The sequence below is a fragment of the Manduca sexta genome, chromosome 22, assembly GCF_014839805.1.
Source record: "Manduca sexta isolate Smith_Timp_Sample1 chromosome 22, JHU_Msex_v1.0, whole genome shotgun sequence".
NCBI classification, from domain to species: Eukaryota; Metazoa; Arthropoda; class Insecta; order Lepidoptera; family Sphingidae; genus Manduca; species Manduca sexta.
The window spans coordinates 11,589,320-11,617,069 of NC_051136.1; the positions used below are offsets into that span (position 1 = coordinate 11,589,320).

The 27,750-nt window shown below is 34.1% G+C and overlaps 1 long non-coding RNA gene across 1 annotated transcript; it reads left to right on the forward strand.

Moving 5' to 3' along the window:
• Window positions 1-1,412: 1,412 nt before the first annotated feature.
• LOC119190173 lies at window positions 1,413-26,384 on the forward strand. Its single transcript, XR_005112802.1, has 3 exons — window positions 1,413-1,555; window positions 10,390-10,488; window positions 26,294-26,384. It is a non-coding gene; the product is annotated as an uncharacterized LOC119190173 (long non-coding RNA).
• Window positions 26,385-27,750: the final 1,366 nt, after the last annotated feature.

The following is a 27,750-nucleotide window of genomic DNA, read 5'->3' on the forward strand; positions in this document are numbered from 1 at the left end:
TATAAGTGAAATTACTTTTGAACCCAATGATGTTGATAGCATCATACCATCACTGATCCCATAATATATAAGCTATTTTGTAGAATGCTTTAAAAATTGCATCAATTACGTTTGGTGTGTTTTGCTTAGGCTCGACGATACTAAACTTAGTTTTAGGTTCAAGTGCAGTGACGAAGGGCTTACATTACCCGATTCTTGCCGACTTTCCATTCATAATTGATGTAAAATCTGATTGGCATTAAAAGTATTGTATTATTTATGTAATTGTAGACCTAATTCATACATATCAGTACCTATACGTTGTGTCGGATTCGCTTTCGGAAATTTCAACCTTTGCCACTGCTAAAGGGTATATAGGTATTACTGTTATATTTACCTATTAACTAGGCTATCTGTTTTAGTTATTCAGTGTTTTGTCTTGCTATATCGAATGACAATTACTATTAGAGGAAGCGAGATAAAAGATTATATAACTGACAGACGTGAACAACAGTTATTAGTAACCTACATGTTTACCAAAATTGTAGACTGTCACAACGAAGCCCAAATTACAGAAAAATGTTTTATATTCTGTTTCAGATTTCAATTTCAATGAAATAAAAAAATAATAATACACCCTTGGGATACGTAAACACCAATTTAAATGCCAATAATAACAGTATACTCGCAACGAAGTATTCAAAGACAACACTTAATATAAACCCTAAATTTTACGCTACAAAAGTTTTCAGAAAAAAATCTATAACAAGTTTCAATTTTACTGAAACGCGTCTCCTCGCACACTTTAATAAAAAATCGTGTAACATTTTTTTCTAGCATATTGCCTTTCAATATTCAATTACTTTTGAGTGTATTGTGCGTTATATTGAAACATACTCTAAAAGTATATTGATAAGTGCACATATTTGTAAAATGAATACAGAAAGCTACTCATCCATTATCTTGCATCTGAAATTGCGATGTTTTAAATATTGAAACATCTATATATATAAAAATGAATCCCTATTTCCCTTGGTCACGCCATCACACGTGAACGGCTGGACCGATTTCACAATTTTTTTTTGTTATGTTTGTTATTGTTAATAGAAGAATAGAAGGTTCTTATGAAAGAAAAAATTCAAAAAATTGCGCGGAATATTAGAAAATTTAAGAAAACTTAGACAATATTAATTTTACATAACTTACAGTGGTTTGAAATAACTGTCAGCAATCGACAGAATGCGCGCGTGCATACATAGTTAAGACGGGACTACGTCTGTCGGGTCAGCTAGTAATTTCATAATATTATATAGGAAAGATAATTAAATAACATCTCGTAGACACAGCACCGTAGCACTAATGCTTCGTAGCACATACCAGTTGATACAGCCTTCGTAGTCGCTCCAAGTCGAAGCTCAGTCTTCGCGCGTCGACGCTGCGAAGCGCACGGCCCGTCGCTCGTCGCTCGCTTTACTTTTAATACGAAAGTAAACAAATGTTATGTGATAATAGAAACTTTAGATTAGCATGTAATGTGGTTTGAAAACTGACGGGGGCCTGTCTACTCGAACTAAAGGTAAAGCTTGCGAAGATTGTGTGCAAATTAATGTACTAGAAACTTTATAAGCAGGTTTTATTTATTTTCTACTTGAAATTATGTTAGACGTAAGAATGTTTGTTAGCGAGAGCATAATTTTGGAAACAAAAACATAGCGCTAAGTAAATTTTGACTCGAAAAAAATAATTAAGTTTAAAATTGGCACAAATAAGTAGCGTATAATTATAAAAATATAAAAATTGCTGCAATAACTATTTACAATTTCATCATCATTATGATTTGCAAGAAAAATTCAATAACAATACATTAATTATTACACAATAACTTTGATAAATACTTAATAGGTGAGAACGGCACGTTTGGAGTTAACGACTGTAGTAATTGAATGTTATTAAGGTATCAAAAATTCGATAGACAGGTCTTTTCCCATGGTTTATGGAAAATAAATTTCTACGAAAAGATTATGAGGTAGTGATAGACAATTGAAGTTTTATCGCGCTCATCAATCTAGAGTCATTAAATCACAAAAAATATTCAAAAATTTTCATCCCCAGTGTTTAGATCTGTATCAATCTATAGTGTGGTCCAAGATATAATGGTACCAACTGGCGGAGCTGTTTTTCTCGCAGTTGTCAGAATTAAAGCATTCTACTTTAATGAATAATAGTGGCGGACAGTTTTCACCACGTATATGATGGTGGCTTGCCGACGTACAAACATCTAAACAAATTTGTATATAACTTAAGTTGGGTCAATTGGGCTAACTATAATTATGCTTCACTTATACGGAGTGAAAATTGTCCTGAATGGAGTTTCGGAAGTAAATCAAATAAATGAAAATTGTATACCAAAATCGACAGTAATTTTTTTTTTAAGAAAAAAGCTTTTGCTTTATACCCAATAATATAATTTTAGTTGCGTTCTAACTTAAGTATTTTGTAAAATATTTTATATTATTATTACCGCAATAATCAAAGGCCATTTAGAACTATGAATAAATCATTAATAAGTCAAACAAAATAATTCCTAATGATTATAAAATAACGTTAACACTTCCAATACCTGACATGTGATTTTATCACCAAACAGAGATTTCTTCTCGAATAAAACTTTTAAATCTAAATACCTATAAACGCAACATTATACAAATACTAATACACTACAATTAAATATGGAAAAATATTTATATAAAATTATAATAAATAATGAATGCTCTATAATGGAGTCAAAGAAAATATAACGAGCTGTTGAATATTTACTTGCAATTTGTGAATATGTGGGTCAGACTTGATTTACGCACTCGAGCAAATATTTGTTTGCCCTAGACACACATCGGGTTTAGTAACGTCAGAAACTGTGGAAAATTTATTTTCAACTCTATTTCTTGTGCGTTAACAATAATATTGTTATTTTAAATAATTCCATGAAATGTATAAAGAGCTTGGTAAATTGATTAAAAGGATTAGCAAGTTCATAAAAGTAAATGAAACCTGTAAAAAATGGACTGTAATTAATAATAACTTTTCTCCATTATTACATACTATTATTATCACATTTGGGGCCTGTTTCATAAGTTTTAAGTAAATATTTCTCAGTTATCATATTAAACAGCTAATGTAGATGATACTAATTTTATTACTATTTATTTAGAAGCATAGATTAAAGTGTGACGTTTGTATTTGGTAGACTTATTTAAGTGATACCAATTACACAGAAGTTGTGAAAACAAGCTCTAAATTACGATTTTAAAAAGTCTGCAAACTTTTACTGTATAAAAACTCGCTTATATTTACAAATAAATTGATACGTTTCAGCGATTAAAGGCTCAGTTTTAAACTATTTTTAATTGAATTTCACGATTCATCGGCCACAGGGGCTTAGCGGCGGAGTCACTCGTGTGTTCGTGGTTTGCAAAATATCATATTCCAATGATTTAATTTAATAAAACTTTATTTAAATAACATTATACGTTGACGTAGACTGTCGAATAGCAGGGATTAATTAAATATTAATTAGCGTCCGAAAAATTTATAGTCATGCAACTATAATTTGTCCCTTATTTTATTATATCTACGGATACAATTGGTTGAATTGGTGGTTTGTAGATTCTGAGCCGTTGAGTTGTCTTTCGGCCATTCCATTGATAAAATAAAATCTTGCAAATGAAGTGGTAAATCGACCTTCTTACTTTAGTCTTCAATGTTATATACAATTGTTAAAAATGATATAACAAATGAATAGGTTTAACGTTGCCACTGTCTCAATCAAAATCGTGAGGAAACCTGCATACCTAAGAATATCTATATAGGAATTTTAGGGTGTGTGAAATCTAACAATCCGCACTAGGTCAGCGTCGTGGACTAAGGCCTACTTACTCTACCTAATCCCTTTTAGTAGTACAAGAGGCCCATACCCAACAGTGGGACAGTATATAATACAGAGCTGATATTATTCCTACAAATCTTTCCTGCAGGAAATCACGGTATAAAGGCCAGTACTTTTGGAAGACTTGCGTGGAGACATGGATCCAACACGATACATTACTCTAGTTGGAGTTTATATTCCTTGAAAGTACTCTGTCTAGTTGTACTTATAATAATAATTATTATTACTATCCTGTCTCCGTATCCATTGCTAAAGTTCATCGATACTGTAGTCAAAGTAAACACCGTATACTTCGCTTTCTATTTCAACTCATTTGTTCCGTTCGATTTGAAGTACCCATTACAGTAGGTCCTGATGGAACTGTTACCTGTTGAGTTGCGAACACTTAATCGGCACGGTTCGATTAATGCATGCAAACGCCACAAACAGGGGAAAAGTTAGGCACGTTGTTTGGAAACTGTATGGAGTTGCGGTTGTAAATCTATCAGGTAGTGAAAATTGATTTTTAAATTGTGCAGACTAACTTGTATTGTTCAATTCTAAATATGTAAATAGTTTTGTCAGCTGTAGCAATGCTGAAGATATTTTAAGCGTTATTTTCAACCGCATAGTGACTATTGTATTTGATCTTATTTATGGATCTACGGTTTTTGGGCGGTCGTTTCGCTACCACCAGGCGAACGGCAAGCTAGTCTCTTCAGTCAAATTTAAAGCAATAAAAAAAAATAGATTAGGCAAATATGATTATTAGAATTTAAATTAGAAAATGCCTATTGAACTTAATAACCCAAATTTATATCTGTTTTAGAAATGAATATTGTAAATATTGTTAGGAACTGAAGTTATTTTGATTAAAATAAAAAGAAATATCATTGACTACAGAAATAGTTTCACTAATATTTCATCAACCAACTGATTTATTCGACTTGTCGACCTGCCTCGGTCTGTCAAACGCTTAGTGTTTTTATAGCAAAAGGCGTCACAAATACTCTCACAAGAATAGTTTTATCCTAACAATAATAAATTCACTATCTAGTGTTTTATAGAAAGCTGCACCGCCGCGGAATATCTTACTAAGAAGTCGATATTTGATAGAACACAGACGATACGTATTTTACGAAATATTTTGAATGCCACAAGCACTCAAGAGCTTCATATATCTTTCAACTCTTATCTGATTGTAGAAAATAATAAACACAATAATTTACTTACGCGCGTTGGAGATAGAGTTAGTTTTGGCCTAAAGATTCGCCACATGTCTGACATCAATCGTCTAGCAACCAATTCTAGGAAAATGTGATTATAAATATCCATACAAGATATACCTAGAAACCGAAGCTAGAATATTTCTTACCATATTATAGAGGTCACAATAACAAGTTTACTGTATAATAAATAGGTGCATGCATATTACACAAAACGTTTTAAAAATAACGTTTTTTACCTTACAATCTATAGGCGAAGCCTTGACGAGCAAGAACACAGTAAACAATTTCTTATTGAGTTGTTTACGAGTCGACGCAACAGTTATAATTAGCTTATGCAGTGTGCACAGCAAGCCTATCATCCCATCTACTAACAGCCTTCTTGTCCTAGGTTTGATTTCTGGGTGGGGTAATATTTGGGGTTTTCTAACATGATTTGCCCGAGACTGGATTATGCCGACAGAGACGACACCGCGCAGGCGGACGGTCGTAAACACTAAGTTATATTATTTGCAAAATGTTTTTGATAACATGTGGTTTTGTTGCAGTCGGCTGAAAAAGACTAGGCAGAAGAAAACAGCTTAATTTATTATTATATACAAAGAAATAATCATTCTGTAGATTGATTTTACGTGAACTGGTTCTAGCTCTGGTATATACCTCCGAAAGCCATTAAGGAAACTGAAATTTACATCGACATCGATAGTTCGTAGACATCTTAAAAAAGAAAAACTTGTATACGTCTCTCAAATGAGAAATTTTGTGGTCGAAAATATTCTATATCCGCCCGGATAGCGACCACAATACACAAGATGTTAAGAACCGCCATAGTGGCAGACGTATGTGTGTCGCGTTCCGGGATCAGCCTGTGTATATCCAGTTTTAATAGACATAATATTTTTAAAGTATGTATGTCGTATAAATTGTAAAACAGAAGAAATCATTGAAATCTGATGAAAAATCCACAAGTTATAAGACATTGAAATTTCGTAGTAGGGGTGAGTGTCAAAAAACAGAAAAGAGACGAAATAGTTACTTGTGACGTCAGCGAAATTACGACGCTTGCGATAGAAAGAGATGGAGTGATATACCCACTCCTGCACGTAGCAATATTTGAATTTTGAATTACTACCTCATTTCTCATCGAATTTTAATGCTGTTTTCACGGAAGGATTTCTTTTTTGTACTTATTGCTGTGACATATTAAAAAATATACAAAATCAAACATAGTCAAATACCCTATTGTGTCGACTGCTGAGGGGTAATCATATCTTGTCAGTCGATATTCTATTAGATTCCATTCCACTTACAATCAGGTGTAGTGGGGTCATTCAACTTTGTACGTATAAAAAAAAAACTCTAAACCCCGGCAGGTGCGAAAAGTTGATCCTTAATTTAGTAACTAACGCTTTCATCTCAACTTTAAATTAACTTAGGCTTGCGGCGAAACACCTTATTTATAATATAATGTAATAAAGACGCGGTACATGAGTTAGTTGCTTAATTGCGGTGATGAATAATGTTACGTAAGTTAGTGTGCACACTGCTCAATGTCTGTGACCCGTGAAAGTATAAGTGGGGTTCTCTATTGGGACTGTATTATATTATTCGTACCAACAAACCATAATAGCGTACATGCAGAAGGGTAAAAGTATTGTGAAGAATTCCTAAATCGTTGAGTATAGAAACGCCTTAGAATACGTATGTAAGTGTACATTAACCACACTTACAAACATAAATATAGTATTAACAAAGTGTACAGAGCTTCGTGTTTACACAAAAAAAATACTCCACGCGGTAGTGTGTTCATGTTTATTGGCCGGCTTTATGAAAAATAATACTGCTATTCCGAAAGAAACAAAACTGCACTCTTAATTCTAACATGATCTATTCCGAAATATATAAGAAAGAAACTAAACAATAAAAATAAGATCAAAGAAAGCGACCATGATGCCTACGACCACTTATCGAAGGCATATACGTAGCGAATGTGTGGGATGCGGGCAGTGCGCCCCAGACTTGCTCAGTAGTTGCTTTGCTCGCTTTGTAGTTCAACAATACCGCAACAAACATTCTCTGGTGTATTATCTGATTCAAACGTCTATAGACGATGTCTATTTTTGTCAACGTTTAACACAATAGTGTAACATTATACAATTCTTTTTACCTTCTGTATAATTACAATAGTGTAACATTACTTAATATTTGATACCTTCTATGTAAATAATATGAATAATTTGTTTAATTTTGGAGAGAACTAGAAACCTCTACCATAATTAAAACCTATACCTCTAAACAATAATACTACAGAATTCATTACAAAGAATTGCACGACTAAACTGAATTAATTGTCACTCTGAGGCACAGTTTGTTTATACACAATACAATACCTTTGACTACTGGATCTTTTAAAGTAATTTATAATAATATCAGCCCTGTAATATACACTGTCCCACTGTTGGGTACGGGTCTTCTATTACTGGGAGGGATTAGGCCTTAGATCACGACGCTGGCCTAGCGCGGGTTGGTAAACGACGCACATCCTCAAAATTCCTATAGTGAACTTCTCAGGTATACAGGTTTCCTCACGATGTTTTCCTTCACCGTTGTAGCAAGCGATAATTTACAAAGAATACACACATAATTTTTAGACAAGTCAAAGATGTGTGCCATTAGGATTTGAACCTGCGGACATTCGTTTCTGTATCCGTTACAAACCCAACTAGGCTATCGCCGCTTTTTTATAAAATTACTTTATATTAAGATTAGTAGAAATCTCGTCTCTGTTATAAGTTATAATTTAAGACCGATTTTTATTTAATTTCTAGTACTACTTGTATTGTTTTGATAGCCAGCACTCGCTCATCTGCTAACAGCGGTTTATTCATGGATATCCTTCCCGTTGCAAATCGCATGCGAGCTAAAACCCGCAGAGAACAGTGTTTGCTATTTTTTTCACTGTCAGTTCTGTATACCCTTTTTGTAACTTTGTTTGGGATGCATCAACTAAATTGTGTCGAAACTGAAGCGACCGTTTGACTATTTGCTGTCCTATCGAATGGTTAGACCGGTTCAAACACTGTTTCCTCTAGCTTACGATGCAATTGATAGTTTTGTAGATTGCGTGGGTGAATAAGATTATAAAATTTTGGAAAGATTCTGTCTATGTTATGATAATGAAAACATATTCAAAGTTTAGTGTAACTGTAGTAAAAATATATTTCGGGCTGCCCACAAACATAAATAAATAAAATTTATTTAATTAGATTATTAGAAACTTTAATTAAAGCCATAATATGAATTTCAAATCATTATTTTCATAGAGATACGATTTTTGTTACACCAGCGTCTGCTTAAAAAGAATATCCAATTAAATGAAAGATCTTTGTTTGCAAATCACTTCGGGGATTAAAAATTCTTCCAGTTGTTTAATTACATACACTAAACATAAGATTATTTCACGAGCTAGCAATTATCAGGCTAACATAATACATAAATATCATAATTCATATTAGGTACTTCTCTCCCCAAATGAAATCAATACAAAATATAAAAAAAAATATGTGGTAAAATTGCTGTGGATTACTATCAGGCCAGGCATCTGTCCCTGAATATTCATAAAATTTAAACTAATAAATTTAAATACTGAGTTGAGAAACCCAAACCACTAAAGAATGTAATAGACATTAATGCCTACTTAGTCATATTTGTGAGATTTAATAAGTATTGGTCTTAGTCAATATTTCTTATGTGTTACGTCACTTATTAGCCATCGTAAAACCTAAATTATAGCCATTGTTAGTAACTATAAACAGACACTTTTATCCGCTGTTAATGGCATTTAATTCTCCATAAAATTAATTAGTAAATATTTTTTTTCAGGGGAATATAGGAATGGTAAATACAATTTGCTAAGAAACAAATGTTAGGATACTGAAACTACCTTGATTAAAATAAAAAGACATATCACCGAATACAGAAACACTTTCACCAACCATTTATAATTATAATCCACCAAATATTTCACCAACCGACCAGGGCCCTTATTCTGTATGATAGTGTAAACGCGTAACGCGGCCGTGTCATGTTATCTTCGAGAAATGTGCGTGGAATGGTATTCTGTAAGCCAAATTTCTATAGTCGTAAACATGATGCGTTGTGTTACGTGCTTGTTACGCACTGTTAAAATAACGTGCGGGATAGAGAATAAGGCCCCAGTACGACTGTCAACGACCAATTCCCTGGTCAGTCAACGCCCAGCGTTTTTATGAAAAAAGTGTCACAAATACCCTCACACAAATATTTTTATGTTGACACAAAGCATGGATTTTAATTTCATTTATCGACGCCTTTTTTTATTAATTCCTCTCCCCTGTCCTAACAATGCATGTTCAGAGGTGTTTAAACGATTTTGATGTCACCTCCGGGATATCTCTAATTTATAACCCGTTTTATATTATACAAATGTAAATGTATGCAAAAAGCGGCGATAGCCTAGTTGGTTGTGGAACGGACTGCCGAGACGAATGTCCGCAGGTTCAAATCCCAAGGGCACACACCTCTGACTTTTCTAAAAAATCATGTGTATATTCTTTGTGAATTTATCGTTCGCTTTAACGGTGAAGGAAAACATCGTGAGGAAACCTGCACATCCGAGAAGTTCTCTATAGGAATTTCGAAGGTGTGTGAAGTCTACCTTTGAACAATACAATAATGTTAATCTTTTAACCTTTCCATTTATTAATTTCTTGGTTCGCTCGTGAATTTATTACACTCGTTCATGCGCCGCCGTTCAATGTCGAATGGCATTGATGTCAGAATGAAATATTAATCTTCGTGGAAAATAATTAAAAGTAAGATAAACTCGAATCACAATGCATAATATTTTGGATTGGCATTTCCGTACGGCTTCAGTTATCAGATTACAAATTTTACAACAAAAAAAAATCTTTAATATTAGCCCTTAGATACTGTACGAAAAAAGAAACTATTAGGTACATTGAACGTTAGCTTGGCTATTACATCTAACTAACATAAAACTTATTTTTATTTACGACTTTTAATACCTTATAATAAATATTTTGATGATTTCTTTAAGTAATCACCGTTTTATTATTCTTTGCCAAGACAATAATAAAAAATAAAGAGTTAAGGAAACAAACCACTTATTAATTAATTTAAGCGAAAATAAAACATAAGCATAAATACATTATATAATTTTTTTGCGAGCTATATAATATATCATCGATATTATTGTTACAGATGAAAGCGTGGACTGCGCATGAGCAAGACACAACACTATCTTGTTGTAGGACGCTACACGTCAAACACGCTGCGTATGCCAGTGCCCTCTATACCTTGGTGAGTTATTTATTATTGCAGGCTGAAGTTTGCTTGGAAAAAAATTGTAGCAAAACAATGACGATGATTAGATGTGAAGTTTTTTTTTTGTAATGTTAAAAGGGCAAAGCAGAACTAAAATAATGAAGTAACTAACTACACATTACAAGCGGCGATAGCCTAGTTGGGTGTGGAACCGACTGCTAAGACGAATGTCCGCAGGTTCAAATCTCAAGGGCACACACCTCTGACATTTCTAAAAAAAAATCATGTGTGTATTCTTTGTGAATTTATCGTTCGCTTTAACGGTGAAGGAAAACATCGTGAGGAAACCTGCACATCTGAGACGTTCTCTATAGGAATTTCGAAGGTGTGTGAAGTCTACCAATCCGCACTAGGCCAGCGTGGTGGACTAAGGCCTAATCCCTCTCAGTAGTAGAGGAGGCCCGTGCTCAGCAGTGGACAAGTGTATAATACAGGGCTGATATTATTATTTATTATTAACTATACATTAATCTACCTACTAGGACTACACCGTTTCATTCTATGACCGTGTTAATAAATATATTCTTGGTATTGAAAAGTATGAAACTATGCTCACAAGTCCGTTTCGTCACCGACCAACACCGGGACGTATCATGCACGGACCGTCACCAATTAGGTACATATCGGCGAGAATTTGCTGGAGCAGCTATGCTCCGTGAATAATACGCAACGTTGCCAAACCGGTGCGCATAGGCGGCAAAACGGTGAACTACGCTGTTGATAAGTTTTAGTGGGCATAGTAGTTCGTGAAGTGTTTCATTCCTTGCCTGATACGTTCATAGTACGATCATGGGTAAACGCCTTTAGTAGAATTAAAATTGTTTATAGAATCATGTCTTTACATAATATCGCTATTAATATATGCTACAAAAATAAGTCTATTTTTCCATTATGTTTAAACTACTTAGAAATACGTTTTATTCACCTTGAATATTCGCATTCTAATACAAAAATTTACTTTTATACATTAGTAAATATATCTACAATATAAAAATAAAACCAATCACCTTCATTTTTACCTTAACCCAATTAACAAATGTCCACAACAAAGCCACTTCAGTTACAGCTCACTGTTCGTTCAGAGCTGAAAATCTGAGTGGAAGTCCAAAAGGCACATCTTTTTGCGGATTAAAAATAGCAATCGAATTTCACGCTGGACGCGGAATGCGCAGTCCCGTCGGGTTTAGCGTGACATCGACCATACGTTTAATTGCTCTTTGAGTTATGCTAGATCTAATTTTCCGTTCAGAGGTTGCATGGAAACAATGAATTTGATTAAGACTGAAAAATCCTAAAATATGACATTCATTAGTAAAATAAACTCTGTAGTGGTGGCTAAAGACTAAATGTGTAAATTTCCCACGCTTATAATCGTTGCAAACTTTCTACATATATCCTTATAACTAGAAGCAAATTATTATAAAAACTGGACGTTTTGACGTATTTATTATTCTAGTTTGAAAATGTCTTCATAAGCAACTTCTTAAGTATCATTAGCAAACTCTAGATAAAATCTCGGACAAATAAAAATATAATTTTACGCGACCTCCAGAAGACAGTTAAGGTTAACAATTAATTTAACTTAAGTATTTGGTACAAATTGAGCCGTTTCACAATCATCTGTCGCCATACTAAAGTTTTTTTTTTATTTATGACTGACAAATGTTTGTAGCTTACTAATATTAATTTATTATGTGCTGAATATTGCGATAGAGTTGCATCCATCGATATATATAATACTAGATTTGGCATTCCGAACATTCACTGTGTTCAACTGAATTGAACTGCAATCCATTCAAACTGACTTTAGTCTGGTCAATATTGACAACTTGTGGTTATGTACGGAGTGGCACTCATGATATGAGAATTCGAGTCTAAGTGTAAACTTGGATTTGAATAAAAAATATTAGTCAAATAAGTAAATAATTTGTTGTTCAAGTGAATAAATAGGTTATAACAGTGACATTTTGGTTGCTATTTTAGTTTAGATTTTGAACAAATAGTTTATATGAACGTTTGTGTCCAATGTCCATAGAATATATGTCTATAGTTGCGTCTTATTACATTATGGAATGCACGTGGTGAAAAGTGGATACCCTAGTTCCACCTCTGCCTACCATTTTTTTTTTTTTTTTACGTAGGTAAATCATCAGTTGACTATCTCCCGCCTTCGTGTCAGACTTTTACTGACTAAGAACCTACGGTGTTCCCATCCTTTGCCTATGTGCCTAAGTCCAAGATCCGGTGGCATTGAGACCTAGGCAGGCACCGGCCCTAAAGGGCCCCGCAAATCACACTGACTCTGCTCTTCGAGGCGCGCGTGGAACACTACGCGCCGTACACACGGGCCGTTGGGGTGTTTCGGGCGACGAGCTACCCAATGCTCGTCACCCGACGGTCCGCGCCTACGGAGGCCGACGATCCTCAGCAGACGTTCGACGCCCGCGTCTTGTGCGTCTGCCGTGGCGGATGGGACGTTGGGCGCTTTGGCGCCGTATCCGTTCCGCCACCTCCTTTGCGAGCATCACGTCCTCGCAGAAGGAGGTGACTGCGTCCCACTCTCTCTCGCCCCGGAGCATGGCTTCTACCAGGCCCCGACGCGAGAGGTCTCCGCCACCGATGGCCGTTGTGAGAACACGGCGGTGCTCAGCCCAAGCTGGGCACACCTCCACCGTATGCTCCACCGTGTCCTCCGGCCGATCCGCACAATAAAAACACGCGGGCGTATCCTCCACCCGGATCCGATACAGGTACCTGCCGAAGCAGCCGTGACCGGTCAGTACCTGCGTCGTCCGGAATGAGAGGACGCCGTGACGTCTCGTCAGCCACACCTCGAAGAGGGGACTTACCGCCGCTATCGTGGCGTGCCCACCTCTGCCTACCCTTACGTGGATTAAGGTGTTATTAGTATTTGTTTTGTTTGTAACATTAATATTATAATTAGTACTTACCAATTATTATTTTATATTCATATCTGCATTTATAAAATCAATCGTTATTTAATCTTTTGATAAAAAGCCTTTGTTAATTTCCCCCTCTTTCTTTTCCATACCATTCCTTTTTCTTTTTCACACGTTAATGACAAATGAAACATGTTTCTAGTTCAAGGGCATTAAGCGATATGTCAGTCCCGTACAATGGCCGTGGGCGACCCGTGGCTATAAACTTGTAGCCAAATCATACCGAACAAAGGAAAAGCGTATTAACGTTTCATTTCTTTCATGTCATTAAGAGATAAAATTATAACTTGTATATAAATTTTTCATTACCATGCAGATATTAAAACTTGGAGTGTATTTTTATCAGATGCATAAAACTTGGAATTTGTGAGGCGAAATGATGTCACAACTTCGCTAATAAAAACGTTTTATTATTTATCACCGTTTTGTTTAGTATATTTTTAAGGAGTAATTTAACTTCTTCCAGTAAAGTGATACGATATATCATGAGTCGCTGTTTTATTTCTAAGTAAAAGGATTCCAATTTTTTAGTTTAATCGTTTTAATATTTAGAAGCATTTGATACAATACAAAACTTACCAAAAATGATTCGTATGTCTTGTTCTATAACAGTGTTGATACTTACAATCATCATCAGCCGCAATATGTCCATTGCTGAACATGGGCTTCCCCCAAAGATTTCCAGATCGACGTATTGGAAGCAACCCCCATCCAGCGACCTCCTACCACTTTTATTAGGTCATATGTCCACTTCGTGGGTGGATGTCAGACGCTGCGTTTGCCGGTTCGTGGCCTCCACTCAAAACCTTTGTGCTCCATCTTGGTGATACTTACAATAAGGAAATTAAATGGAACAAATTGTTATATATTTGCAAAAGGCTCTTCTAAATCATACTAAACCAATATTCACAGGAATAATAATAATAGAAATAATACGGTAGTACTACGAATAAATGGAATCATGGATTGAAATTCTCACACGACGTTCACATTCGTATATGTATTCCCAAATGTCACGTGAGCTTGCATAATTGAACCGAAGCTTTTGAGACCAACTGCGCCAATAGAAGGGATTCAAAGATCTACATTAATGTTTGATTGCAAAATTATGCACGTTTCATTTAATACTTAGAGGTTACATCATTTTATCCGCATTACATCCGGTTGGAGAATATTGTGTGTGGTATTATGTTTTAAATGTTACTGTACTGTATTTAGACAATTATTATATATTTTTTTAAACGTAATAACAATGATATTGTGCGTAACGTTTTTGATGTTAGAGTAAGGTTCAAAAGCAGTGGTTTTATGAAATGTAATTATAAACCTAAGTGTGAAAAGAAGTATAATACTCTAATTAAAGAGAGAACGAGAAAAATTAAACATATTAATTTTTAAATAAATAGACAAATTGTTTGGATATGTTCGTATGATTCCTAATAAATATCCACATCGATTGATACTCACAATTAAATTTTGTTAATGCCTATGTCGTTTATGAGTAATACAGATAACTAACAATAAGAATACAATTGATTTTAATCTCTTTAACATCCAAGACTTAAAAGAGAATATTACAATAGAGGCTAGGTCTATACAAGAAGTACAAATTACGGTGTTATCGCTATTGGCGATATCTTCCAGACAACCTTCGGTTGGATTTAGGAAGCTAGGAAATACATTTATAAATATATCTTTGGAGCTTTGTTGCTTGTTCCATGTTTTCGTTGAAATGAATAGAAATAATTTATTTAACTAGTAAAATGTTATACATTATTTCGATTTCGTTAATATTAACTCTATTATCAGTTTAGAAAGCAGTTCTCACCAGAGTAGAACGGGCAAGAAACTCTGGTGTTGCTATTTCCAAAATCTTTTTAAGGTATAAACTACAGTACATGTTACCCTACACAGTGAAAAACTTTTTACATTTCAAATTACTCACAATAGAACATAGAGTTCTCAGGGATTTGTATTAATATTTATTCAAAAGCTTGCCTAAAGCTACAAGCTTAATGTATGCATAAGTATTTTATCCCTCGACAGAACTTCGCTCATTATCATTCATTAATTACAACATCTGGGCTTCCTTTTATTTTGTTCGTTCACTTATTCATACATAAATTCTTACGCTTCTGTTTCGGTTCATCTTTATTCATTAGTTTGTTTATTAATTAATCAACCCTTTCATAAATGTATTCACACGTTTCATTATATCGTCTACGAGTTTGGTTAAGGAAATCAAGATAGTGTAATTAAATCAACACTTGTAATTTTAAGATAGGTTTAATTTCACCTTACACACTAAATCATTTTACACACATCACTCCTTTATTCTGGAAGCGGTAAGCAGTAGTGGTGAAAGGTGAAAATATTCTAATATGGAACCCGACGCAACATATAGGTACTAATATGCATAAATAGAGGCTTTTTTTTCTCGGGGAAAAACCGTATTATCGCTACCGTGATCTGGGGATAAATGGGGTCTGCAAATCGTTCTGATGATAATTAGTTTCTATATAAATTCTACACAAAGGAAAGCTAGCAGGAATCGAGCTATATGAATAAGTAGAAGTTCAATCAAGGCATCCACGTTTCGTCTGTGTGCTCCGCCCCATCATCATAATAGCAGGCGAGCCTATCGGGTACAAATTTCGGACTCCAGGCTGATAAGGAGCAGGAAATCTCAATATAATTTCCCCGAACTAGGATTTGAACCCGGGAACATAGGGCGATTTCGTGTCGCGTATGCAATACAACAACGCTCCCGACGATGTCACGAAGTTTTTTTTTCTTTTATTTGACCGTATTCCACTTAGCGGAGCGGGAGCCACATACTTTTTTATGCATGTTGCAAAGGCTGACGTCGACCATGTCGTATCTTCTCAAATTGTGTTACAAAACCTTCAAAAAGAGTTCAATCCAAATCCTTTTAGTTTATACAACTAACTAACGAGGCAGTTTTATTTACATATCAACCTACTTTTATAAATTTATAATTATTTTCACAACAAGTTTAAAACACATCGCCGGCAGCAACTTGCCAAAAATTACTGAATAATAAAATAAATTTGGCAAAATTTTCAGTTTAGCTGAATCTCGAAGCCAAATTACAAAAAAACATAATATGAAACCTTTAACCCCACTCTTTTGAAACTATTATACAACGAGATTAGTACAGAAAATACATCGGCAACATTACCTCGGTATGCATGGTAGCCCTTATACGAATCCGAAGCTAGCCGACTTTCTCTATCTAAATCTACTCTGTGCTATTCACTCCTCTTTTTATACCTCGATGAGTAGCATTTTTGTCCAATCTTGTACTGATTTTAAAAGTTATTAATGAAAGCGATAACAGAGATTTTATAAAAAAAATTAAGAAATACTAGAGTAGACATTAAAATAAAAAAAAATCGGATTTTATCGCGGTTTTTATAATAGTTTTCTCCCGACATTTCGAAGACTGCAGCCTTCATGGTCAGGGGAAAATAGTTTTATATTAATGTCTAACATTCGCGTAAACATAAGAAATTATTATACTGGATTAAACGTCTTTGTGTTATAACGAATTGTCGCGTCTTTACTGTTTTCTTGGAGCGTGTCCATCAATCAACAGACAGCTAAGTACAACAATAACTCATGAGATTGTGTCGACTTAGGACACGTCATTAGTTTTGATTAACACGAGTAGAGGAGACAAATCATCGTTAGCGGCGGATTACTTGGGGATTGTTTGCGATGCGGCTAATAGTTTCGTGTTCTGCTTATTAACTTTGTCCGCCTTGTATTTTATTTTTGGCTATATTTCACAATATAGCTAAAAATATAGCTGTCGTCCCTTCAGCTAGGTGGAGTGACGATCTGCGAAAGCGCTGGCAAGAACTGGATGCGACAGGCCGCAGATAGGTTAAAATGGCGCATATTGGAGGAGGCCTATGTCCAGTAGTGGACAAAGATATAGATATGATATTTCACAAACAGTTTTGGTTAGTTTTTGTTAGTGATTGAAGACGAAATGGAGATTACTCTGAGAAGGGATCTTATGCGGCTTATAATATATTTAGAATATTATAATATATTTAGTGTTGTGACTGGTACATCTCCGCATCTTTGCATACTTTTAAGAGGGATAAATTATATTCTATATCATAATATTTGAGTACATTAACCTTAATAAATTTCATTTGATCTACTCGAGCGTGCTGTTGTATATAATATTTGAGTATACCGTTAATCATTTTTATCATTAGATCTACTCGATTTTAATAAAATAATACTCTATTGTCGATATCATAATAAATTTTTACGATACAGCGTCCCTTTTCAGATTAAAGCAATAAAATTCGTACGCCCTAATTATCATTATTATATAGCATTTCAATACTGCTGATACCAGGGCCTATTTTCAGCTAACGATCCAATAATGCCAATGGTGTTTATTGGTAACCAATAAACAATGGTAGTTAGTTTTATATTCTAGTTTAACGTCTATATATATATATAACAATGAATCCCTATTTCCTTTGGTCACGCCATCACGCGTGAACGGCTGGACCGATTTCACAATTTTTTTTTGTTGTGTTTGTTATTGTCAGGAGAAGGTTCTTATGAAAGAAAAAATTTCAAATAATTGCGCGGAAAATTAGAAATTTTAAGAAAACTTAACGAAAATATTAATTTTATATAACAGTCAATTGTTTGAAATAACTGTCAGCGATTGACAAAATGCGCGCTGCAAATTCATAATTAAGACGGGACAACGTCTGTCGGGTCAGCTAGTTAACAATAATTATCAACAAAATTTTAAATACCCCACTCGTAAATACGATCTATCATACCGCGAAGAAGTTGATTCATAAATTTCCCAATTTAATTGTCTAAAATATATTGAATATGTCGTGAAAATTATTGCATCATTTTTATCAAGACAATAAACTGTGAAGAAATCAAACGAATATCGCCATAATACGCGTTGTTTATTCATTTCACGGCTATTATACAAAGCAGTGATATAATAGTTAAGCGGGAAAACCATTTATTGACAACCTTGCAGTTCACACTCGCACTGCAATTATCGCATTAAAAATTACCATTCATATTGCCACTCTAGCAGCGTTTTATTGACATTTCAAATTGTTTCTAACACGTTTCCCTTTTCACTCTGAACATAATTTAAAAAGAGTCCTCGGTGCTCGTTGGACTGTAAATTCTATTTTTTTATTTTTATGCTTTCATTTTCGACGTTAAAATATTGCTGTTTTGAATAAAAACATTTGATCGTTATTATTAGTTAGTGCAAAAGTCAATATATATTTTTTCTTTTGTGTTATTAATGGTGACTTGAATGTATTTTCGTATAAATAGTGTATGAACGTTATTTAAGCCTGCACGTATGAAATGCTCGAGCATTCCACTGCAGCCGATTTGCTCGTTAAAGGCTCTGAAATGAGTGAACTAAAAACGTTTATTTGTGTTCCAAACTTCGCTTTCAAAGCATGCACTACGAACTGCGCATGAAATGATGCTTTTCGAATGCAAGCTAATTGCTTCCACACGCTGACTAAAGCGGATATTACCAAATGTGAGGGTTATTAGTGGTTACATTGTTAAATAAATTGAGTGATGAAATTACTATGTATTGTATTTTATAATTCCTGTACATTGTAAACATTTTTATTGTTTAGAAATTAATCTTCCGTTAATATTTCCGTTGCCATATTAATGTAGTTCATACAATTGAATTGATTCTGACCGAATGAATGAATTGTTTACAAAACAGTAGTATTTATATGTTAATAAATATTTGTTTCATATACTTTAATATTGAACAAAATATATGGAACCTTCATGCGAAGATAAGCAAGCGACATATTTAACGATAAACGATAATAGAATTGAAAAATGCTCAAAAAACAATTATTGAGTATATTATGTATATATATGTACATCCGGTTCCAACAGGCCGGCATAATTGTGTAGACTGTCGAGGGGAAATCACCTCTCGTCTTTCGACGTTCTATTGGACCCCATTCCACTTACCATCAGCTGCAGTTGGGTCAATTAGCCGTAGAGAAAAAAAAATAAAAAATTAGAGATATATAAATAAGATATTATAAATGAGACATTTATAAAATCTTTTTTGGCCGATGTAAACACCGTAAGCAATTCTTAATATTTCCAATCTTCAGTTTATCCACAAATTAACATCGCAGATCAATAGATAGGCATTGAAGGCATAACAGCGTGATTAAGTGTGAAAATGCGGGCCAGTGTTTATCCATGCTGGACACATGCCAACACATGAGTGGAACATCTGCTTCAAATAAAAAACTTCATAACATTATTTGGCGTAGATTTTGTGCTACAAAAGTGGTCCTGAGCGAACTTGTAAGAGCCAAAGGATGATCCGTTATTCCTTATTAAGGGAATAAATAAAATGGTAAACAAATTTCAACCTTTTTGAATTACCTCTATTGTATTTCATGTAATTGATTTTTATGAACAAAATATTTTTTGAAATGAAATTTTGTTTGTTTTGTTTATTCGTTCCGTGAAAATGCTAATTATACTATGGACAAAATACCAAATATATTTTTTTAAATTTCCATTATTTTCCATGGGAAAGAGATTAAAAGACATTAATTTCGGAATTATCGAGATAAGAAGTAGCCTTTGTGTTAATCCAAGTCACACAAGAGGGTAGACAAGGTCTACCCTCGTGCTAGAATTCATCCAAATCTTTGCATTTGTTTCGACGTTTAGTTTTAAATACATCCAAACCTTTTACAAACTTTTGCATTTATTTTGTAAACCATTTCTGAATAAAATCGGCCTAAGGTAGAATTTTTGCATCAGATATTCATTGTCCACAGTCTTTACATTTTCTTTAATTCATTATAATACGTAGATATAAAAATAAAATCCTATAAATACTGTATTCAAAAAAAAAAATATTCAAAACATAGATCATATTTAATATTTTTTATATAGGGTAATTTTGACAATGCGTTTCTAAATAAAACCACTTACTTGTCCTAATATCCTGGTTTTAGTTTTCAGATTTTTTCATTTATTTTGTAGTTTAATGCGAATATAGCGTGCGCGTGGGTGTATTTCTGATTGAAAGTATGATCTTGCCACTGCAACGAATTCTCTTAGAGTAGTAGTAGTAGTGGCTTTAGTGCGCGTAAAATTAAAATTACTTTTTATTGATATTTATTTTGTTCCAAACTTACAATTTTCTATTTTACACCTACGGCTCAAGTAACTTATTGTAAAGTGTTATTTCCAAGTAAATAACTATGTGGTTTCATTCAGTAACGCGATGTCAAATCGAGCCTGTATAATATAATCATAATTACATCTTCAACAAAATGATTATGCAAGTGAGTCTGAGTTCATAGACATACTCATGAGTTTCGCAGTTTAAGGTACAAACTCAGCAATACATGAACAAAATCCCGCTTGCCATTTCCCGTGGCGCATACTCATGAGTTTCGCAGTTTAAGGTATAAACTCAGAAATACATGAACAAAATCCCGCTTGCCATTTCCCGTGGCGCAAATAAATACCAGAGATTCAATTCGCGTATATGGAGCAAATATTTGTGCCATCTCGGTGAGAAAAGCCTTCTCACCGAGATGGCACAAATATTACGAAACTAACGAACTTCAACAATGAGAATCTTGTTTTAGCTTCGCTTTTAGATGAAGCATTCATATATTTTATTCATGTTAATTATTTTACCAGCGATGTTTTTGTTTCAAATCACGTATTAATAATTTATTTCTTTACTTACACCAGATATTTAATAAAAGAGTATTGTAACAATAAACTGACATTATAAGTGAGTTTCAAGTCTGCCAATAAAAATTATAAGATTTTTGTAATTTATTCAAAGCACGTCAGAAGTTCTTAACTCAGTGTCCTCTATATTTACGAATATTGTTTGTTTTATTATTATAATATCTAACAATAAACTCAACGATTTGCTAAAGAATTCCAAAATTCAAGGCCAGACTTACATTTTCTCCTCGAACTGCTATGACGATGACTGTAACAAAATTTTGCGGAAGAAAATTGACTTTGGATAGTAATTTGCTGCTTCGCTAACTTCTTAGTTTATAAAATACAATGACATGGTTATTACAGGTATTCATGAATACGGTAGGAAGTTACGAATTTCGTGTTCTAATCCTAATTCAAGAGGTCTATCTTGAAGATTGTTCTGACTTTTTTGGATATGATCAGGAAATGATTAAATTACAGTTATATGCTAACGCTAACGTTATGTACAAGAAGGACATTTCCGAGCGATGAATTCATCATTAGGATATGTAATTCCCCTACATTTTATCTATTTTTCAGAACATGAAGCAGCGTTAGCCTCTTTGGGAGAGGAACGGACTGCCGAGACGAATGTCCGCAGGTTCAAAACCCAAGGGCACGCTCCTTTGATTATTCAAAAAAAAAATTTGTGATATATCGCTTGATTTAACGGTGAAGGAAAACATCCTGAATAAACCTGCGTACCTGAAAAGTTCTTCATAATAATTTCGTACGTATGTGAATTCTACCAACCTGCACTAGGCCAGGGTGGTGGACTCAGATCTAAGCCGTCTCAGTAGTAGAAGAAGCCCATGCCTAACAGTAAGACAGTATATAATACAATGCTGATATTATACTTAATATTATCTATTTTTTATTAGCGTTAACGCGGCGATAGCCTAGTTGGGTGTGGAACAGACTGCCAAGATGAATGTCCGCAGGTTCAAATCCCAAGGGCACACACCTCTGACTTTTCTAAAATCATGTGTGTATTCTTTGTGAATTTATCGTTCGCTTTAACGGTGAAGGAAACATCGTGAGGAAACCTGCACATCTGAGAAGTTCTCTATAGGAATTTCGAAGGTGTGTGAAGTCTACCAATCCGCACTAGGCCAGCGTGGTGGACTAAGGCCTAATCCCTCTTAGTAGTAGAGGAGGCCCGTGCTCAGCAGTGGGCAAGTATATAATACAGGGCTGATATTATTATTATTAGCGTTAACGATTGAAGAAAGATATCTTGGCTACATCTCGAGGGCCTTACAAATAAACATTTTAATTTAGCGAATAATCCCATATCATTTGACGCAAGGATAAAAAGACAGACAGAAAATTTCATCACAATATCGACCTTTTGACCTATGCCTGTTTATTTCCAAAATGGAAGATTGTGCGGCATAATACAATTATTGCCGTTATGTTCCAAATTACATTATACGTGAACACTTTTGCGCTTATTCTAAATGTTATTGCAAACGACCGGTTGATTGCGTACTACTTCCAGCACTGGCCTACATTGAAATATGAATCTCTTAGAAAATTTAGTAATCTCTTATAGTTATTTTTTCAATTGTATTATTATTATTTACAATTCATAATAATAATGTCAAAAATTAATACCAAGATAGTGGATACATTGTAATTCACTTTGTTTGTCAACTTTTTTCGTTTATTTGATTCAGATAAACACAAGGGTTGACAAACAAAGTTAATTAATTTAAGGAGACACGCGTGATGTTATTTGGTATAATAGATGAATGATTAAAATTGGGCAAATTTAATCAACAAACCTAATTAAAGGAGCGTGTACCGACACCACGTATTAGCGACATACGTTTTAAACAGTTTTATACTAAAACGAAGGTAGCGAGAAATACCGTTTCTTTAGAATGACATGTAGCAATTCAACTTTAGCAGAATCATTTTCAATGCTAGTATTATGATACCTAGCATTGAAAATGATTCTGCTAAAGTTGAATTTATTTTTGATTATAGTGACGTTACTCCCTAAGCTTAAAACAAATGAAATCTAATTGAAGATTTAAAAAAAAATGCAGTTCGGAATTAATGGACATTGTCGATATTGTCATTGATCTTGATGGAAACTCAAGAAATGCGACTATGATTGTCGGATAATATAGTATTCTATCGGTGGAAGCTCTCAGTATGCATCCAATTGATGAACTGTGAAGTCGTGACTACAACAATAAACTGAAGTAAGCTGTAGATGTCACAATTTCATAAAATCCACCCAGATTGCAAATAAATTCGTGCAGTTGAGTGTTGACTGCAGCTAGCTTCATGCATTGATTTATTTGATGTACAATGTAAGCCTATTGTTCGTCAGATGAGAATTAAGTAAGATCGACAAAGCTAAACCATAGCACGTATTACAAATATTCATTTACAGAGGTCACAATCTGCCATGAGACGGATCGCTCGCATATTACAGTCTCCCATAAAAAGACTAATTTAAAGCAAAATGAACTCACGGGATCTTTGGAACTAAGGCTAAAATCGCAAGACTCGTAAAGTTTAATGGTTGTTGTTGTGCATTAATTACTGTTCTTTCGTTCTTATAAATAAACTTCTGTAGATGGATTAAATAATAAGGAAGAGCAAGTTAAGACGCCTAAAATATTGATATTCTTTTTTTTTTTTTAAATAATGTTTTAGCGGTTATAAGAAGAAAAACAAATGTATTTGTAACCAATATTACGTTTTAAACTGTCTTCTGCAGCCCAATCCAAAAATCGAGTCGAGGACTTTTTCCCAAGAGCCGCATACGCATTGCATAATGACCAACAATTTAGCGACTGCTATCAATATTTATTTTGGAATAATAATATTATGAGTATAATTGCTGTAGGTCAAGATTTTAATGATAATAAAATACTTAGTATACGGCCTAGTATGGCTCATTATAATATAGATAGTAAAAGTTTCAAACAAGTTGATTAATCCAGCCATCTTAAATCTCAAAATTACCTTTAAGGTAACAAACATGACACCCTTAAAGTAAATACATGTGAATCCATTAATGTTTCCCTTCAGATCGATGTTAGATAAGGGCTGACACTCCATCGAAGGGATATCGGTAACCTTAATTAGGTCATCGATCCATTCAATGGCAAGGCTGCCGTTCATTTCGTGTTTCGGCGCGCGGTCGACTCAAGTACCTTCGTTCAACAGCTATCGGTTATATCAGACCTTGTATCCCTCCTTTTATTAATGAGGAAGTTCGGGGGTTCAATCACGACAGTTTTATATACATACATATCTCGTCTTTTCTCCTTTTTTTTATTGCTTTAAATGAAGAAACGAGCTTGCCGTTCGCCTGACGGTAAGCGATACGACCGCTCATAAACAGTAAAAAACACTATCCAGCACCTTGAATAACAAAGTATTGTTTGGTATCTCACTGCGCTCGTCATCCTGAGACATGAGGTGATAAATCTTATTATGTCCAATAGTTACACTGGCTACAAAGTCCTTCAAACCAGAACACAACATAGACTGCTGCTTGGCGGCAGGAATAGACATTGCGGTGGTACCTACTCAGGCGGACTCTTACATATATGAGAGACGTATCACCAGTAAACCCCTTTTCAGAAGACATTAGCAGTGTGCCATTTCAGCAGCTTTGTTAGGTTTCTTATGATGGTCGAGTAAGGTGCAGTTAAAATTAAATATTTTTTTTAATTTTATCGCTGTTTTCAAATTATAATTTTCTCCCAACGCCTCGAAGACTTTTCAGCCTTCGTGGTCACGGGGCGGACCGCAGCCATCAGCATTAGTCCGCCCCGTGCAATTGACTGTCGACAGCTTTTGTTGTAGCACTACTAGATATAGTGATTATGAGCTTGATAAGAAGATATTCTAAAAATATAAATTAATATAGAAATATAGGTAACAGCACTCTTGAGGTTACACATAATTTTAAAATCTTCATTTTTTATTATAAAACAAAGCATATGATTATATTGCTACGTATCATTTTTTTATAGTAGTATTTTTTGCAATAAATAAATCAAATACCAGACACTTGGAAGGTGAGCCTTGTTAGGACCCGGGCTTTCTTTGGTCACATTACTTTACATACTTATGTACACACTAATTACACATTTATAATCTTTTATAATGAGAGTTCGTCTAAGTTAGCCGTCTTTTTTAGCTTTAATCATTTTTTAGAATAGCTACAAACTATACGTATGGATACATCGCGTTACCATCATGCGTACGATTTGCTTGTCTTATTGGAGAAAGCAAAAAAAAAATTAATCTTTTGAACCTAAAATTAAAATTGCTGTTTTTTCGGCTTCTCAGAAACTACGAAAGTTTAGCATGAAGTTTTACAATACCTAGTCAGAGAAGCTGGATTAAGCAACCCACGTTTAGAAATACGTTAGGCCGCCTCCACAATAATAATGGATTGCGTTGTCGTCCGACATTGTATTTGCCGCAAATATTTGTAGCTGCACTGCAAAGTCCTAATTTGTCGCCATATTTACTTTTATGACGTGTGTAGCTCGAACCCTGACATTTAAGAAAGGTTCAATTTGTACTAAAGACGTGCGCAAAATCTTGTGATGTTTGCTATAGTGTAAAAAATTGCTGCGTAATACGAAAATAAGAAAATGAATGTAAAACATTGTGTATTCAATAAGTAATTGTAACAGTCTTTTTAGCTATATTATTGCTTTTTTATGCATCTAAATATCAAAATGAGAAAGCCCACCTGGTAACCGACACGACTGCCCGTAATAAAAACTATTTTAATACATGTTTAAATGTATTTCATATGGTTTTATAAAGAAATCGATATCTTTCCTCCCAAGCAGCATCTTTTATGTCTAACAATTCACTCAAACTAAAATCCTCAATTGTTTTAGTATAACCAGAACCTCTTTGTTGTAAGTGGCGATGTCTGCCTCACGAACTTGCAGTAAATTTCCAACTTACGGTCGAATTAACCCGAATCTCCTTTGTTCCAGAATATATCTATACTCGTGGTGCTGTTGTATAGTTGGAGGATCGGCGTCAATGCCAAAAGGTATAAGGAGCTTGATGATGTTTATTATGGTGAGTATTTATTTTCTTCCTTTATCGTGTGGAGTATACGCAATATATGTCATCAAACGTGTTGTGAAAATAATTTTACTTGGTTTTAAAGACTGGATACCTTCCTGATCTTAATCTCTTCTGGATGATTCCATTGTTTAAATAGAAGAAAAAGATTGAATGAATGAAATGAGTAGATAACCTGATGATAAGTATGGCCAGAGAGGTTAGATAAAGGCCGGCATGACTGTGCCGATCTTCTAAAGATGCTTGTATCTTTTGCCTTCACTTCTTTGAGCTTCACTTCGCATAACATCAGGTGCAGTGAAGCCATTTTGCCAAGCTCCGATAAAAAAGGCGCCACAAGCGCTTACACTTGCCTTGTGCATATGTCAGTTTCATCATAGATAATCTCGCCGCGGATTTGATGAAATTAGGTCTTGTGGTAATATATTATAAGAACACCGATAAATGTCTATTGCAATAGACATTTAAAAAATGATTTTTTTTTTTATTTTTATATAATAAAATTGTAACAGGCCGATGTCTGTGCATTACGGATATTGAAGAAATAATAATATGGGGGTCTTTTTAGAGCAACAGAAGCCAAAACAACAGTTTTAAGAATTTTTGCCTATATGTTACAAATTAAATGAAGTTTTTACCGGTGTATTGTAAGAAGTCAAACAAAAAATACAGGCTACATTTTATCCCGGGAAAATATCAAGCGGGACTTTTGTGCCGAAAAAAATTTCAAAAAGAAAAAAATGCCGAAAAAGGTAGTTTACAATAATTATGATAGAGCACGTGCCTATCCCCATTTCATGCACAAATTCTACTCTCGAACAATGACATCAGTTTTTTGGAATTAAAATTTCACACAAGTTAAGTTATCCTGCCTTAGAATCCTTTCCTGACTCTTATAGTTCCCAACTAAAGAACGCTACCGATCAAATAAAACATTTTAAAAAATGGGACGCTAGATCATATTTTTTATTAAAGGTTAAAGAACCGACAATACATATCCACTATTATCGATTTATTTAAAAAATTCACATTTTCTCATAATATTTTCTAAGTTACCGACACGGTTAGTCGTATATATATATATATATATATATATATATATATATATATATATATATATATATATATATATATATATATATATATATATATATATAGACATAATCATTTTTGCATTTAAATTTATCTCCTACCATCGCCAGCTTGGTAAATCTTATTAGTCTGGGAAGAATATTAACAAGCCGGACTTCTGTTCCGAACGGATATTAACGATTCCTACTTTAATAACATTTAAATTTTAATATTTAACTTCATTATTTACATCAGTGACTTAGTTTGTTTCATTTTTATGTGTTGATGTAAA